Source organism: Pleurodeles waltl, chromosome 11 (genome assembly GCF_031143425.1).
Source record: "Pleurodeles waltl isolate 20211129_DDA chromosome 11, aPleWal1.hap1.20221129, whole genome shotgun sequence".
In the NCBI taxonomy this organism is placed as follows: domain Eukaryota; kingdom Metazoa; phylum Chordata; class Amphibia; order Caudata; family Salamandridae; genus Pleurodeles; species Pleurodeles waltl.
The window spans coordinates 322,214,941-322,233,960 of NC_090450.1; positions in this window are offsets into that span (position 1 = coordinate 322,214,941).

Consider the following 19,020-nt stretch of genomic DNA (forward strand, 5'->3'; position numbering starts at 1 on the left):
GTCAGAATCCCCATGGCAGCGCTGCTTGCAGCGCTGCCATGGCGGATTCGCCCAGCCAGGGCAAAAACGGCGGGAAACCGCCGGCCCCGGTTTTCTGACCGCGGTCAGAATGGGCTATGAAGCACCGCCAGCCTGTTGGCGGTGCTTCCGTCATCCGTGACCCTGGCGGTCATAGACCGCCATGGTCAGAATGACCCCCTATATCTGGCCAATTTCAGGGCTCTTGATTTTGTGTTTGCTGAACTATAAGTTATCTGGCGCCTGTGCTCTGTTCCTCACTTTTATGTGAGAAGTCTACTTGCTTTGATGACCTTGTGTATGCAGGTTGCACTTTAGCTGTTACTCTGGTGTCTAGAAAAAGCAGCCATGTTTTTGCGTCTTATATATGACAGTGCACTACTCTTTGTGCTGGTGTAGATATGTGGTACTCCAACATTAGTACTCTGGTGTTTACTACCTGTCACTTGCCTGCAATCATTTCTCGGGGCACAATCTATATTTTGACAGTTTTTTAGTTTTCCATTTTCTCAGTGAAGATTTTGTGCTTTGGCACTGCCCACTGTAAGTGAGGAACAAAATAAAGTAGATTTAAACGTTTTTGTTGGAGGGTTTGAAAGTCTCAGTAAATAGCCCACATGACAGCCTCAGGCAGAAGGCATATGTTCAAAGCTGATTTGAACTAGGCCTGTGCGAAATTCCAATTGGACCAGAGTAATCGGAGTAATTTCAGTAATTACGCATTACTCTTGTGATACAAAATTATGCGAACATGAGTAATTGAGAGTACTTTGGGGTCAAAAATCCTACCACAAGGGCACAAGAACAACAAACTAAGAGTGAGCGAATGGTGTCTGGCTACTACTATTCATGCCATATAGCATTTAGAGCTATTTTCAGCACAAAATGCTTCCTGTGATAATTTTTGATGCAAAAGTGCATTTTGCACTAATAAAATGGCATTAAATGCTAGGTTATGCTTCTCACACATTACGCATAATTATGAGCAATTTTGACGAAATTACGAATAATTATGCTAGAGAGAATTGCACCATTTATGTCCTCCCCTAATTTGAATAATGACCTTCAGAAAGATCGAATACCTTTCAAGTGACACAATTCCCTGATTTAAGCATCTGTGAGCCCAACATGACTTTGACGTTTATGTAGTCCTTGTTCAAAAAATCAAAGTTGTGAAAAGACTATTTGTAAGTCATCCAAAACGGGCATTATTAGTGTCAATGCTCCGGAATTAATACACTTTTTTATTTTACATTTGTAATTTTTATTTTTTGCATGGAACTGCAAATCGTACAGTGCCCTGGTTTTTCGATCAAAACGACAGGTACTCAATTCTACCAATGGAACACAGGCATGTGTGACAAACCAGTCTTGATGAGTGGGAGTGCTTAATTAGAAATTTAAGATCTTCCTCTTTTGGGGATTTCTGGATGGAGACGTGTTCACCACCATAGAGGAACAGCCTTCAAGGATGGTCTTCTTTTGAATGTAAGCTGAATGGTGTAGTAGTATGGCTTTGTCAGTAACGGATAGATGCATGGATATAATTCCTGCTTTCAGTGGCAGTCAATGTAAATTGATTGAGCCGAGGGATATATCAGCGAATTATTTGACTACAGCAATTTAGCACACGGTCAAGGGTTAAGTTCCTTCGATACGAGAGCATCAACCAGAAGTGACAAGACAATGGCTTCAACTATTTATCTTAAATATTATATTGAGATTAATGTTTTTATTCTGCTTTGTATGTGAAACTAGAATAATTTTGGTGTTGCTTGTTGTGTGCAAGTATCAGGTTTCTGATAATGGTGAAACCCAGGAGGTTTGATCTGATTTCCAGTGGCCAAATCTGGATGGCCGTGCCTGAATGTAAGAAAAATAAATTAGCCTTTCTGGGGTTCAGTTAAAGGAAGAATTCAAACTTACTCTTTTCAAGATTAGAGAAGAAAGATTTCAGCCATCATATTATCTAAGGCGGGCGCCCTGAGGTACAGATGTGTATTAGCTGCATATAGATGTATGGTTATCATCATCATCAAAATATGTTTATTCCAGGAAGAAGCCCACAAAACATGCAATAAAAACAAGTCAAAAACAATCATATGAAAAGTGGCATTCTATCCATCTGTATTATAGCAACAGAGCATGCACTTGAACATTGCTAAAGCAGGTGTTTTAATAAAATATTAATGAGTATTCGTGTATTCTGAGTAATGGATTTGCATAGAAAATTTATTAATCTAGAGGAAATAATGCACGCATTTGAAAATGTGACAACGACGAGTTACCATCAATGTTCAGGAAGTATACTTATTAATGGCTTATTAATATGAAATGTGGAACTTATGTTTGATTAATGCAGTAATATGTCATATTAAGTGTTATGTATTATGTATTAGCTTTATTAATTATAGGCCTTAATTTAGTGGGAGGTCTTGGCCTAGTTGCACGGCCTCATGTCAAGCTATATTTCTAAACAGAATAATAAATGGCTGTTCAGAGAATTAACCTGTGATTTTACACCATACTGACTAAGGGGGTCATTCCGACCCTGGCGGTCCATGACCGCCATGGCAGAGGGCGGCGGAAGCACCGCCAACAGGCTGGCGGTGCTTCCTGGGCTATTCTGACCGCGGTGGTAAAGCCGCGGTCAGAAAAGGGGAACCGGCGGTTTCCTGCCGTTTTTCCCCTGGCCCAGGGAATCCTCCATGGCGGCGCTGCTTGCAGCACCGCCATGGGGATTCCGACCCCCTTCCAGCCAGCCTGTTTCTGGCGGTGTCCACTGCCAGAACCAGGATGGCGGGAACGGGTGTCGTGGGGCCCCTGGGGGCCCCTGCACTGCCCATGCCACTGGCATGGGCAGTGCAGGGGCCCCCTAACAGGGCCCCACAAATATTTTCACTGTCTGCTTTGCAGACAGTGAAAATCGCAACGGGTGCCACTGCACCCGTCGCACCCCTGCAACTCCGCCGGCTCCATTCGGAGCCGGCTTCCTCGTTGCAGGGGCTTTCCCGCTGGGCCGGCGGACGGACTTTTGGCGGTCGCCTGCCGGCCCAGCGGGAAAGTTGGAATGACCGCAGCGGTCTTTTGACCGCGGTGCGGTCATTCGGCGGTAACCGCATGGCGGGCGGCGACCGCTGCCCGCCGTGGTCAGAATGACCGCCTAAATGTGCTCGCAGCAAAAAGTCTTTCTCATGAGAACCCCTTGCTAGAAGATGCTGTTCTTGCAACTGAAACATTGTAAATGTAACCTGTAAGACTGACTTTCCCAGGAGAAAACAACAAAGACACTGACTAGAGTATAAGCTTCAACAATATTGTTACCTGATGAGCTGGATGATGAGGACATTACAAGAGAAGCCAATCTGCAACATGTGAACCATGTACTAGTAGAAATGACAGATTTTATGTTTTAATTTTATTGGACAAAGTGTGTAAATGCGATCCCTTGACCAATAGGGATGTGGGAAATAGTTTTAGGGAATCTAACTTAGTCAGACTGCACTGAGAAGAAGCCAACATTCGCCCTTTAGCCATTGCCCATTGCGCATTTGTCCATTTTCTTTCATGCCGAAAGGCTATTACTTTCTTGAGCGTCTTGACAAGAGACATGCTTAACTTTACTGCTTAAAGACATTGCCTTTTCTGAATTTTGATGCTGAATCCTGATGCCTTATTGACCGAGCGGATGTCCTGATGATGAAGACTTTCTTAGCTTGTCGATCCATTTGAGGAGAGATATATTACTACTGATGTCTTTCTTAAGACTGTTTGCTTTTTCTTTCTAGGTACCAACCGAACTATTTTGATTGAGCCATAGTTAGATGTTTTCCAAATTTGTGTGTACTAAATTGTTGTGCATGAAGCCCAACATGCTTATGCTAATCTGGTGTTAGTTAAGGGATTCCTTACTGATGAAAGTCTGCTATAGAGAATAACGTTTGACATCTTTCTTTGCTGAATCTAAATGTATGTGGTATTGTTTGCTCAATTGTTCTTGTTATTAATTTGTACTGTAACTTTAGAATGTGTAGTGTTTCAAGCTTTGATTAGATTGCATTTCTTTCATCGCTTTGGACAGTCAGTATTATTTCTGTATGTTTATCATTTGATTTTGAGATTATCTTACGTGGCATTAGCATTGTTAATATAGGGATAAAATATTCTAACTTTTACTAAAAGGTGTGATTATTCATGATTGAAAGGTCATGGTGTGTGACAATTACTGACTCCAATTGATTATTGATGTTATTAATTGATTATTCATTATTGGTCTGCCTGTACTGGGTCTGGATGGGAACATCTTATATGCGAGTAAAAAGGTTCATCAACCTATTCGCGTCCCCTTGTAAGTTTACTTATTAAGGTCAGATGCGCTAACAGACGTGGTAGCAGAGACGGATGGTTTGTCTCCATAGGGGCCCATCATAGATATCCGGTACAAGTTAGTCTCCTTAAGAGCCCATTGTAGAAGCCTGGTACACGGTATTGAGTAATAACAGGTGTCCCAGAGATGGTAGTAGCTTGATTATCGTGTCTTTTGAGAGTTCATTATTACTGAGATTTGGATTTATTTTTCAATTATGCAAATTGGAGAGAAAATGTTCCCTTAAGTCCTGAAATTACTTTCCCAGAATCTTGGAGCCCGCCAATGGTTGGTTGAGAATGTTCTCTGCGTTCAAATGAATGAAGTAGGTTTTGTGCTTGCACAGCGTATGCAAATCGCAGGTGAATTGTGATGTTCGTGAGGGTTTAGTGAGTTTTTGTACAGTAGTCCAAATGAACTTGCAGGAGTGTGCGTACTCCGCAGTGTGAGAGTAGGGAAGTCGTTGAACTTCACATGCGTGTGACACTTTGTGTTAAAAAATTGTCCACATGGTTGTTGATGTACGGACCCTGCGTGGTCTAAGACTCCGGAGTATATTGAAAAGTGTATGAGACACTTGGGGGCATATTTATACTCTATTTGCACCAAATTAGCTAATTTTATTTTACTCTAATTCAGTGTAAAACTAACTCCATATTTATACTTTGGCGCTAGACCCATCTAGTGCCAAATTTCTGGAGTTAAAGTCATTTTTTGGAAGTGGAAACCTACCTTGCCTTAATGAGATGCAAGGTGGGCGTTCTGGTGCAAAAAATGACTCTATGGCCTTAACACCATATTTATAATCCCATGCAAAAATGGTGCACGGGAGGGAGGAGGGGTAAAAAAATGGTGCAAGGCTTGCTTTGCACCATTTTTTAATGCCTGGCTCAGGGCAGGCGTTAAGGGACCTGTGTGTCTATTTCCATGGTGGAACACCATGGAATAAGTCCACAGGTGCCCTCCACAGGCCCCAGGGACACCCCAACTCACACCAGAGGGACAACGGAGGATGGGGGACCCCATCCCAGGTAAGTATAGGTAAGTACAGGTAAGTATTTACTTTTTTTTTAAAGTGCCACTGGGGGCCCTGAAATGAGCTCCCCTACATGGCACTGAGTGCAATGGCCATGCCCATGGGACCCTGGTCCCCTGTGCAGACCATTGGGGTGGTGGACATGACTCCTGTCTTTTCTAAGACTTGAGTCATGTGGTACGGATGGTTTCAAATTACTCTAGGCAGGTTAGAATAATTTTTTTTAACTCTAACCTGCCTAATGTCATTTTTTGGTGCAAAACCCCCTTCTTCCATACTGCTAGCCCCACCTGGCTAACGTCATTTTTTTTTAACGCTAGCCTACCCTTTGCACCGGCTTGCACCACTCCATAAATATGGTGCCGGGCTGGTGCTCAGAAATGGTGCAAGCCGGTGCTAAACATTTTGGTGCAAAACTATGTTTTGCACCAAAAAGTATAAATCAGGGCCTTTGTTTTATGTTGTAATTTGTCTGGTGTAGTAGGTCGATAGGGCGTGGTCGACAAGTCAGAGTGTGAGTCAAAGTGAGTGAAAGAGAATTTCGACTGAGTTCTGACGAGTCCTATGTGCACCAGGACAGACCCACTGATCAGTTGAGAGTAAAATTTGCAGGTCGAAATTTGCTTGCAAATCAGGGAAACTGAGAAAGAAGGAGTAGCTGCAGGAGTGAGAGCCGTCAGTCAAAAATCCTTAAAGTTTCTGAAGCGATTGTGTTACCTTTCCAGTAGTAAACCAGCAGATTTGTTTTTTGATTTTGGGTTTAGTGCTCGCAACTTTGTGTTAGTTTTGCGTGAATCAGAGTTTGGGAGATCTAGACTTTGTCAGCCGTAGTATGTGTGAGTGTGATGTAATTGGAGCTGCGCTGGGATTGGTCGGTTAGGGAGAAGGGTCGTTCACGGATTGGCAGCCGTCCGTGAGAGGCAATTGGTTGAGAAAGTGGGTGAAGAGAATTCTGGGATTAAAATTCACTTCCTGATTTGATTTTGAATAACAAAAGGTCGAAAAGATGACATTTTTCAAGGCTTTAAAGAGTGCTTAAGGGGAGATACGCACATTATAGCGAGTATAGGCGAGGCTACACCGCCAGAAGGTACACCAGCTTCATTTTAATGAAAGAGAAGGGTGTCGCACCATGTCATTGGCTAAAGAAATGGTGCAAGTTGACAGAGAAAGATGTGAACTTAGCGTTTCCTACTAACGGGACGTTCAACTTGAGGGTTTTAGAGCATTTGAGGATGCTCCTATATGAATCGAAGACCCTTCTGAGACCACCACAGTTTGAGGCATTAGCGATCTGGGAGCTTGTAGCAAGATAGCAACTGCAACAGAAATACGAGAGGAGAATGAGAAAGGCAGAAGAGACTTTAACAGAGGTTAGGTGGGACAGTGCTCAGAGAGTTTGGCGAACTGAGATTTTGCATGGAATTAAGTTGTTACGCAGGACAATGAGAAGGAAGGAAGGAAAGCTACTAGAAAGACTAACAGAAGCCCTTCCGAGAGTAGGGAGGCTAGAAAATCTTCAACAGTTGAAGAAGAATAAGATGATGATGATTTTATTTTACTGTTATTGAGAAATTGCCCACCACCATATGCAGCACATGAGAGTGGTCCGAGCACCAGTGCTGATCCTTCAGCTCCAACACAGGTAAAGGGACAGTGATTCCAGTGCAGGTTAATACTAGACTGACACAGAGTATGATGCAGGGTGGTCTTAACGCACCTACTACTCCACTGGTACTAAATCAGGTGCAACCACCACAAATTCAGAGAATTTATCCTGATGTACCCATTATGGAAACGGGTACAAACATAATAGTGCCTAGGGAGCAGGTTTTCGCAAGACCGATGTTGGTTCAGACACCAGTCACGCCGAGATGCACTCCAATAACAAGAACACAGTTAAACATGTCTTCAGTGATGAATCAGAACATGGGAGTTCCTCTCCCACAGAACTTAAGTACCAGAACAACCCCAGATGCTATATCTCTACCTATTACTGTTGCACCACCTGTACCCCTATTTGTACAGAAGAAACCTAGCATGTATGAGCAGGGTGTCATGACACAGAATGTAATGGGGGGAGGATGTAGGAGGATGGCCTGGTTTCTAGTGGGTACCTAAGGTACTTACACCTTATACCAGGTCCAGTTATCCCTTATTAGTGAAATGTAGGCAGTGTTCTAGCAGATTAGGCTGTCGAGAAGTAGCTGTAGCAGAGCAGCTTAGGCTGAACTAGGAGACATGCAAAGCTCCTGCAATACCACTATAGTTACACTGCACTTATACCTAATAAAATACAATACTCAGTGTTACCAAAAATAATTGTACTGTATTGTAGTGACACAAGGTCAAAAATGTCTTAGAGGCAATACTCCTTCTAGAGGTAAGCATTATCCACAATATACATACTAGTAACCAAAATCAGGTAAGTAAACAGTCATAGAATAGTGCAAGCAGTAGAAAATACAACAGATTGCAAAAGGCCTAGGGGCAACACAAACCATAATAGTGTAATGCGAATGTTGAATTCCCCCTAGGCAAGTGTAGAGGGGTGCTGAGAGTGTAGGAAAACACCAAAGGTAAGTAAAGTACCCCAACCCAGAGCCCAGGAATGCAGGAGTAAAGTACAGCAAGTTGCCTCAGGGCACACTACCAGTCGAGATAAAGGATTTTGCAAGAATCGAGCATAACTGAAATCAACAAACAATGTATTCCTGGACCTGAAGACCTGTTGTGAGAAGAGTCCAGGAAAGACAGGAGCCCCTGACAACCTAGAAGAAGGTGCAAAAGTGGATTCTCAGATCAGAAGAAAAGTACAGAAGAGCATCACAGAAGATGGCGCGGGTTCCTGCTTGGTACAGGAGATGTCCCACGTTGAGTTGTTGAACGCAGGCTGTTTGTGTCACTGGATTCCACCAACAAGCCTTGGTTCAAGCAAGTACGTGGTTTGCTTCAAAAAGGAGCTACATGGACCCAGGAGGGAACTGGGGGTGTCAAATCAGACTAAGGAGGCAGAGGGGACTCCCAGCACTTCAGAGAGCCCTCAGAAGACCAGGCAGCACCCACAGAAGTCCCAAAACATGGGGACAAAGAAGATGCAAAGTGTGGTCATTGCAGCACTACACTGGAGGGTCCCACGCCGCAGGAGAACAACTCAGGGAGCTGTGTGTCACAGGATGGAGTGCTGGGGACCTGGGCTACACTGTGAAGGAAGTATTCTTGTAAGAAGTGCACAGAAGCCCAAGGAGCTGCAGAGGACGTGGTGCACAGGGGTACTGTTGCAGCACTGGGAGGCACACTCTTACCTCCACCAAATTTGGACAGCTGGACCTTTGGACAGTCTGGGTCACTTCAGTCCACCATGTGTATTGCAGGGAGCAAGCTCATTGTCAGGAGAGGTGTCCCAGATTACCGGTTGTTGTTGCAGAAGGGTGCCTGCAGAAGCAGGAAAGTGACTCCGTCATTCCACTGGAGATTCCTTCGGTTCTACTGGAGCAGGGTGAAGACATGCAGTCCTCAGAGCGTGCACACCTTGGAAACTGTTGCAAATGCTGGCTGGAGCTGAAGTTGCAGGTCACAGGAGTCGTCCTGGATACGATGTTGCAGTTACAGCAGTTCCTGGACCAGTCTGCGGTTGATCCAATGGTCAGAAGCTGAAGCAGAGGATTCAGAGGAGTCCTGGAGGAATCTTGGAAACCGAATCGGAGCAAACACCCAGAGGAGAGACCATAAATAGCCCTGAGAGAGGGATTGGCTACCTATCCAGGTATGCACCTATCAGGATGGGTCTCTGACCTCACCTGCTGGCACAGGCCACTCAGAGGTCTCCAGAGGGTCCCTACACCTTGGAATCTAAAATGGCTAATGCCAGGGACACTCTGGAGGAGCTCTGGGCACCACCCCTGGGGTGGTGATGGACAGGGGAGTGGTCACTCTCCTTTCCTTTGTCCAGTTTCATGCCAGAGCAGGGACTGGGGGACCCTGAACTGGTGTAGACTGGATTATGCAAGGAAATCACCATTTGTGCCCTTCAAAGCATTTAGGCTGCGCCTCCTAAGCCTATAATACCTATTTCCAAAGGGAGAGGGTGTAATACCCTCCTCCCAAAGGAAATGCATTTTCTGCCTTCCTGGGATTGAGCTGCTCAGTCCCCAGAAGATCAGAAACCTGTCTGTGAGTTGGCAGCAGCTGGGGCTGCAGTGGAAACCTCAGAGAACTGGTTTGGCAGTACTGGGGGTCCATTGTGGAGCCCCCAGGGGGCATGGGATTGGCCCCCCAATAGCAGATTTGGATTGGGGGGACAATTTCATGATCTTAGACACCTTACATGGCCATATTCTGAGTTACTATTGTGAAGCTACATATATGTACTGACATATATGTATGCACGCTTATAGTGGTATCCCCGCACTCACGAAGTCTGGGAAATTGGCCCTGGAAAACGTGAGAGCACATTTGCTAGTGCAAGGGTGCCCTCACACACAGTAACTTTGCACCTAGCCTTCAGTAAATGAAGGTTATACATATAGGTGACTTATAAGTAACCTTAGTGCAGGGAAAATGGCTGTGAAATAGTGTGGGCACTATTTCACTCACGCTGCAATGGCAGTCCTGATGAAAGGTTTGTGTGAGCTCCTTATGGGTGGCAAAAGAAATGCTACAGCCCATAAGAATTTCCTGGAACCCCAATGCCCTGGGTACCTAGGTACCATATGCTAGGGACTTATAAGGGGGGTCCAGTGTGTCAATCAGAATTGGAATATGGAGTCACCAATGTGTAGTGACAAATTTGGTAAGTAGTGAGAGCATAAGCACTGGAGGTCTGGTAAGCAGAGCTTCAGTGACACAGTTAAGCGCTCCTAAGGGAGAGGAATGTTTGAACTACGCTAGACTAAGCATGGAAGCGAGTGAGCTCATTCATGGAACCATGGGGGTGAACAGGTTAGAATACTACACAGAAGCAGAATTGAGATATCTTTGCCTGAAGATTACAAGAGAAGTGAGCAATGTGCATCCGAGACTAGCAGGCCTGGCAGAGAAGTACAGCATAGAAATAGAGTAAACAAAGCATTTGAAAATGAGTTACAGACTAGATTTCAAGACTCAAGATTTTGAACACATAAGATCTGCCGGAATGAAGGCACACTTAGGGAATTACTTCAAAGTGCCCAGACCTGGGAAGCATTAGACAAATGGGAAGGCGGATGGGTGAAGAAAAGAGTCAAAAAGAAAAGGGATTCTGTGGAGCTGATTGTGAATGTGCAGCAGGACAAGGATCAAGTGAGGATTTTGCCAATGAGAGAGAGTCCAGGAGGGAATTTTCTTCTCATCCCTTGGAGCAGAAGTGATATTCTATCATTTATGAATGATCATCCAAAATTGAGAGAGAAGCCAGTAGAATGGTACCAGGAGACAGACAGGCTTGTAAACCTTGCACAGTGCCTGTGGGAGGACTTGAACACTTTATTAGAGATAGTGGTCCCAGCTGATCTGTGGATAGAGTGTAAGAGCAGTGTAGATTGGCCAACAAAAGAACCAGAGAGAGATAAAAATACAGGTGCACTGTCTCCCGAGGTAATGAAATATTACTATAAGGTGATTGAATTTTCTAAAACAAGAATTTCGCCCAAGAACATTGATTGGCAGAGAATTGACAGGACAGCTCAGGAAGCAAAGGAGTCGATACATGAGTATTATGAGAGGTTGTTACAGGCGTTGAAGCATTACAGTGGTACAGAGACAATTGAGGCGAAGGACATGATTCAGATTGTGTTAAGATTTATGGAAGGATCGAGACCCGAAATCAGCCAGATGATTAAGAGTCATTTGATTTGCTGGCAAGCAAAGCTGATTGATGAGGTGTTGCAGTATGCAAAATACTGTAGTGATGAAATTGAGTTGAAGCAAAAAAAGCTGAAAGAAAAGGTGATGGTGATGCAGATTAAAGCTGCTCAGACAGGCATGCAGGGAAATTTTCAACAACAACTACCCCAACAGCAGCAGGGAAACATGATGTTTCAGCCCCAGGTGAGAGATAGAGGTCGCAGAGGTAATGTGAATCACAGTCCAGACTTGAGTACCCTAGTGGTTCTGGATGATGTGTAGGGAATGAGGAAATTATTGCCTTACCACGTTTGCCGAGCCATTGGACATTGGAAATGTTTCCGAAGTTGGTGCAGGAAGGTGTTGTTCAGCAGACAAATGACATCAATTCACTCCAGAACATGAGGGGACCGAGAATGAGAGGTCCTAATTCAAATTTTCAAAGTAATGCGACTCAAGTACAGAATTATCAACAAATGCAGCAGGTGCAAATGCCACGTGTACAAATGACACAATTGCAGCCAGTGCAACAGCAGGTTTCCATGGTAATTAGACAGCAAATTCAACTACCTCAAGCTCCAATGGAACAGCAGCAAATTATGTTTTCTCAACAGGTCACAGGTTAGAAGCTTAACCAAAGTAAAAATACAGTACATCAGTTCCCGTTACACAGTGAGACTAGAATAAACAATAATTGGATGAGTGAAAGTTCAGATGAGGAGCCATGTGTGCTTGCAATCTTGTTAGAAGTAGATCAGAGAGGTTGCTATGTGAAAGGAAACGTCACGGGTCACAGAGTTTCATTCTTGGTTGACACAGGAGCTCCACGTTCTACAGTAAGATCAGTTGAGGTTCCAAACTTGCCACTTTTATGTAAAACGGTTCAGATTGCAGGAGTAGCACATCAGTATTTGACTAACCCCATTATAGAACCAGTTCAGGTTAAAATTGACAACTTCCAAGGATTGCACAAATTCATAGTCTGTGATTCAAGTCCAGTATCCTTACTGGGAAGAGTCTTGCTGTGTAAAACAAAATGCTCAATTACTTGTTCAAATGGTGGAATTGAGATTCAGATGAATAGCGATGATGAAGATGATCAAGTCCCAGAGACAGAATGCAAGACAACAAATGAGGAACACCCTCTGATTGAATTTTTTCCAGTGTTCACAGTGCAGGAGCTTCATCCTGATTTGCAGGGAACGGTTAAAGAGAAGGTGTGGGATCTGACAGGAAAAGATACAGGGAGTTGAGCCAGTTAAAGTTACTGTAAAGCCGAACGTTAATTCTCCTCAAATGCCCCAGTACTATATGCCACTAGATTTCCTTATGAAGGTCGCCCAAATAATTGCAGACTTTGTGAAACAAGGGGTTTTGAAGAAAGTATTGAGCAGCCCATGTAATTCACCAATAATGGGTTTGAAAAAGCCCTGTGGGAAAGTATGAATTGTCCAGGATCTGATAAAAATAAATGACATTGTGGTCAAATGTTGCCCCGTGGTACCAAATCTAGCCGTGATGATGTTTCAGATTCCCTGTGATGCTGAGTGGTTCACTGTCATTGATTTGTCACAAGCCTTCTTTTCTGTGCCTTTTCATTAGGACAGCCAATTTCTCTTTTGTTTCAAATTTTTGGACTGAGTTTACTGTTGGTGTCGAGTTCCTCAAGGGTTTCAGAGTCACCTTCTATATTCAATCAGATCTTGAAAAAGAATTTGGAGTTGTTAGAATTGCCTTTCGAATCGACCTTGGTACAGAACATTGATGACTTGCTGATTGTGTCCAAAACAATTGACGAATGCAAGTATGACTCATTTGCTTTGCTGAATCATTTGGGAAGGAATGGTCATAAAGTGGCCCTGCTTAAATTGCAATACTGTGAGAAAGAAGTGAAATACTTGGGTCACCAGATTGAGAAGGGATTGAGAAAGCTATCCAGAGAAAGGTCACAACCATACTGCAGATGAATCCCCTGACCACATAGAGAGATGTCAGGATGCTTCTTGGGTTGTAGGCTACTGCCGCCAATGGATTCCCAATTTTTTCAGTCATTTCAAGACCATTGCAGAAGCTAACTCATAAGGAAGTCCCTGATCCCGTAGTGTTAGACCAGGCTGGAATGAAAGCGTTCACTGAATTAAGAGAGAGTCTGTGCAAGGCTTCAGCTTTGGGTATGCCGGACTACATGAAACCTTTCACATTGTTTTGTCATGAGCATGATGCATGTTCTTTGTCTGTCTTGACACAGGTCCATGGAGGTGTAAACCGCCCAGTAGCATATTTTTCAGCTACTTTGGACCCAGTTGCAGCAGCCTTACCAGGTTGTTTGCAAGCGGTTGCAGCGCTTGGACTGAGCCTTACACAGTGTGAGGGCATTGTGATGGGATATCCTTTGACTATAATGGTCCCTCACTCTATTGAGATCCTACTTACAAAGATTAAAACCCAATATTTGACTGTTGCGAGATTGACCAGATATGAAACGAGTATTCTAGGGTCACCAAATGTGTCATTGAAAAGATGTACAGAGCTGAACCAGGCAACCTTAATTCCTAATGAAAATGTTGAAATTGAAAAATTGGAAGATGTTGAGCATGATTGGTTTGAAGTAACTGACTTGTGCACAAAACCGAGACCTGACATTAGAGACACTCGATTGGAAGAGAATGACCAAAATATCTTTGTTGATGGTTCTTGCCTAAGAGACACTACAGGGACCCTGAGAACAGAATATGCTGTGTGTACAATTACTGGTATCCTGCAAGCTTCTTTGCTTCAAGGAATGTATTCTGCCCAAGTAGCGGAACTGGTAGCCCTTGCTGAAAGTTATAGTCTATACGGATGGCCAGTATGGATTTGGAATAGTCCATGATTTTGGCCAGTTGTGGTAACAGAGAGGTTTCATGATCTCTTCTGGTTCACCAGTGAGGAATGGTGAGAGAACTAAAGATCAGTTGAATACTATTCAAATGCCTGAAAAGATTGCTGTGGCGAAATGCAGTGCACATCTGAAGTCTGAGGACTTCGTGTCATTGGGAAATGGATATGCAGATCAAGTAGCAAGGTTTTGCACATTAGACTGTATATCGTTCAAAGATAAGTGGGAACTGTTACACGTGGAAGATGAAACCTGTCCAAGTTTTGCATTGAAAGTAATTGACATCATGGGGAAATTGAAAATGTTGCAGAATACTGTTGACAGGGAAGAGAAACGTTCACGGAGCAAAATGAAATGTGTACAGGGACAAGATGAATTGTGGGTTTCAGAAGAGGGTAAAATGGTTTTGCCTAATTGTCTGTTTTCTCAAATGGCTAGGTATTATCATGGTCAAGCACATGTTGGGAGGGATGCCAAGATTTGGTTGTTTAAGCACGATTGGTTCAACCCAAGGTTTAGACAGGTTGCTGAAGCAGTTTACCATTGTTGCATCATTTGCCAGCAAATGAATGCAGGGAAAGGGAGAGTGGTTAATTTGAGCCACATTGGAAGAGCAGGAGGTCCATTCAGCAGAATGCAGATAGATTTTATTGAAATGCCTGCGTTTGGAGATTTGAGATATGTATTGTTGATTGTTTGCATCTTTAGTCACAGGATTGAAGCTTACCCTACATGAAGAAATGACAGTCTCACAGTAGCGAAACTACTGCTCAGGGATCTGACACCACATTTCGGGTTTCCGATCTCTTTAGAATCAGATAGGAGAAAGCTGTTGAAGGAGAAGTTAGCGAAAGGCTTAGAAAAAAGGATTTACAAGAATAACTATGCTTATAGTGCAATTAAAACACAGGGGAAATTAGCTCTAGATGCACAACACATATGGAGACTTTGAATACATAGGCCTAAATCATGCACTGACACTTTGTTTGTGGGAATGAGTGAATGTAGACATGTGTTTTTGTTTCAGAGTAAATGGACATGTATGTTGAATGGACAGGATCCGACAATTCCTTGGATATATTACATCTGTGGTCCTAATGCTTCTTACCGTCTTCCAAGAGGATGGTATGGGACACGTTATTTGGGAATAGTTTTCCCAAAGATTTTTCAAATGGATGACTTAAAGAAGTCTCCGAGAGTGACTGAATTACCTCGTATGAGACAGAGGAGAAAGTCTCCTTCTGGTATAGTGAGAGATTTATTTGGAGCAATAATTCCTTCAGTGGGAGTTGTTCTGAATTCAATAAAGATTCAACAGTTGTCTACTCTTGTGGATAACATGCTGACAAACGTTTAAGGAGCCCTACTCCTGATAGATACTGAATAACCTGCTGAAAGAGCTATGACTCTTCAGAATAGACTTACTTTTGGCATTCTTTTAGCGAAGGATGGCGGAGTTTGTAGGATGCTTAACTCTAGGCATTATTGTTCATTCATTCCTGATAATAGTAAAGAAATTAGGAGCTTACTTACTAATCAGACTAATAAAAGTACTGATTTGAAAGAATTGAAAGAACCAGGTGTTTGGGAGAAAGTTGGCAAAGGTTTTGCTTCAGTGGAAAATTGGCTCACCAACATTTGGAAAGGGATTTTATTGAAAATTATACAAGGGATATTGGTTGTCATGGTTTTCCTAATTGGAATAAGGGGACTATGTAAATTGTGTAAAAGAATAAAATTGAAGAAGTCAAAGAATGATCAGAGGAGGGAAGAAAAGACAAGAGAAAAATTGCTTATGGAAAATTCGAAAAGGAACATAAGTATGAAGGGATTGAAATTACAGAATTTTAGCTGATGCAAAGATTTGTGAGTGGTAGTTTAGTGTGATGACATATTTAGTCATCAGAGGAGTGATTGCTGAAGTAGGTGTTTTAATAAAATATTAATGAGTATTCATGTATTCTGGGTAAGGGATTTGCATAGAAAATTTATCAATCTAGAGAACGAATGCACACATTTGAAAATGTGATCATTATGAGTGGACGCAATGTTCATGAAGTATACTTATTAATAGCTTATTATTATGAAATGTGGAGCTTATGTTTGATTAATGTAGGAATATGTCATATTAAGGGTTATGCATTATGTATTAGCTTTATTAATTTTAGGCCTTAACTTAGCAGGAGGTCTTAGCCTAGTTGCACAGCCTCATGTCAAGCTGTATTTCTTAACCGATTAATATATGGCTGTTCAGAGAATTAACCTGTGATTTTACACCGTACTAACTAAATGTGCTCGTAGCGGAAAGTCTTTCTCATGAGAACCGCTTGCTAGAAGATGCTGTTCTTGCGATGTAAACTTTGTAAATGTAACATGTGTAAGACTGACTTTCCCAGGAGAAAACAATGAAGACACTGACTGGAGTATAAGCTGCAACAATATTGTTAGCTGACGAGCCGGATGATGAGGACATTACAAGAGAAGCCAAACAGCGACATGTGAACCATGTACTAGTAGAAATTATAGATTTGATTTTAGTTTTATTAGACAAAGTGTGAACATGTGATCCCTTGACCAATAGGGACTTGGGAAATAGTTTTAGGGAATCTAACTTAACTGGACTGCACTGAGAAGAAGCCGACATTCTCCCTTTAGCCATTGTCCATTGCACTTTTGCCCATTTTCTTTCTTGCCAAAAGGCTATTACTTTCTTGAGCGTCTTGACAAGAGACATGTTTAACTTTACTGCTTAAAGACTTTGCCTTTTGTGAACTTTGATGCTGAATCCTGATGCTTTATTGACCAAGCCGATGTCCTGATGACGAAGACTATCTTAGCTTGCCGATCCATTTGAGGAGAGGTATACTATTACTGATGTGTTTCATGCACCAACCACACTATTTTGAGACAGCTATAGTTAGATGATTTCCAAATTTGTGTGTACTAAATTGTGTTGCATGAAGCCCAACATGCTGATGCTAATCTGGTGTTAGTTAAGAGATTCCTTACTGATGAAAGTCTGCTATAGAGAATAACGTTTGACATCTTTCTTTGCTGAATCTAAATGTATGTGATATCGTTTGCGCAATTGTTCTTGTTATTAATTTGCACTGTAACTTTAGAATGTGTAGTGGTTCAAGCTTTGATTAGATTGCATTTCTTTTGTCGCTGTAGACAGCCAGTGTTGTTTCTGTATGTTTATCATTTGATTTTGAGATTATCTTACACGACAATAGCATTGTTAATATAGGGAAATAAATATTCTAACTTTTACTAAAAGGTGTGGTTATTCATGACTGAAAGGTCATGGTGTGTGACAATTACTGACGCCAATTGATTATTGATGTAATTAGCTGATTATTGATTATTGTTCTGCCTGTACCGGATCTGGGTGGGAACATCTTATATGCGAATCAAAAGGTTCATTGAACAGTTTGCATCGCCTTGTAAGTTTACTTATTAAGGTCAGTTGCGCTAACAACATTCAAGCTTTTTGACATGAATACATAGCAGCTATGAGTACGTGGATCAATATAAAAAATACAAATAGGAATTCTAGAATTGAATTCCTGATGCTTTCCTCGTATGCCTAGCGGCTAGCAAGTATTACCCAAGGCTAAGTGCCATCTGCGTACTACACTCTGATCTGAGGATCCGAGAAGCTTTGGTAAAAATATATTTTGCCAATAGTATTACACAATGGTTTTATCTATAATTTCCTTGGTCTGTCATAAGTAAGGCAAAAGAAAAGCAGATGTTCTACATCCTCTGAGCAATAGTTACAAAGGAGACAATTTTGTGTACTTGGGTTAGTGGAAATCCACTTATGCGTGAACTTCTTCAGAAGCAAAGTGCCAACTCTCATTTTTATCAGCAGGGTTAGGGCTAATGGTGGAACAAAGGAATCCGTGTAGGGTTCTAAAGAGGGAACAGCTTTAAATAACAGAAACTTCTCAGTTATTCCTTCAGGCTTGGCTTTAAGATGATGTGAATCTAGCGTCTGGGCCCAAACCTTTTTTAGTTACTCTTCATTTGGAAGGGAGTGGACCACAACATGCTCAGACCTAAGATGCTCAATTGGGATTTAATAAAACTAAGCCATGATATAGACATGCTATTCCAAGTGTTAGCAACCTGCTCCAGAGATGATCTATGAGTAACAAGTTCTGGGGTGAACCACAGTCTAACCCAAAAAGGGGCCTTAACTTAGCTTGATCACCATTTCTCTTTAGCCTGGTATCACAAAACAACAGGACAGTTGGAGTACTACTTGGAAGATTAAGCAAAGATTTAATGAGCACTTTTTCCTTCCTGACGAGCCAGCTAAGGTTCTCCACACTCCACAGTTCTGCACCATACAAGGCAGCTGATTGTACTTCCACCCTAAATATCTCAATGACGCGAGTCACAGATTTCAATGTGGATGTCTTATACTGCTTGAGCATTACAGAAGCACTGTGTAACAAATACATTTCTGATTTAACAATATGGCCCTTCCATCAAGAGGTTTTATTGATCTTCACACCCAGATAATCAAAATTATCCACCTGGTGGAGTCTTGCCTCGCACATAGAAAATCTGGCCTTAAGTAATTAATGGGGACTGAGAACCACAAATTTTCTATTGGAAGTATTACCTTTTAGCCCTCTTCAATCACAATAATCAGAAAAATAGTTAAGCAGATTTTGCAAGCCGGCAGGGGTTAGGGAAAGTAATAGTGTATCACCTGCAAAAGTGTGGCAGGAGTTAACAGGTCCCCCAGCTTAGGGCTACCATGGACACAAGACAATAGATCCTCAATCACATTGATTATGTACAAGGAGAACAGGGTGGTGGTGAGCACACAGCCCTGGCGTACCCCACAAGCAATCAAAATTGATTTGTGAGCTCTCCCGAACC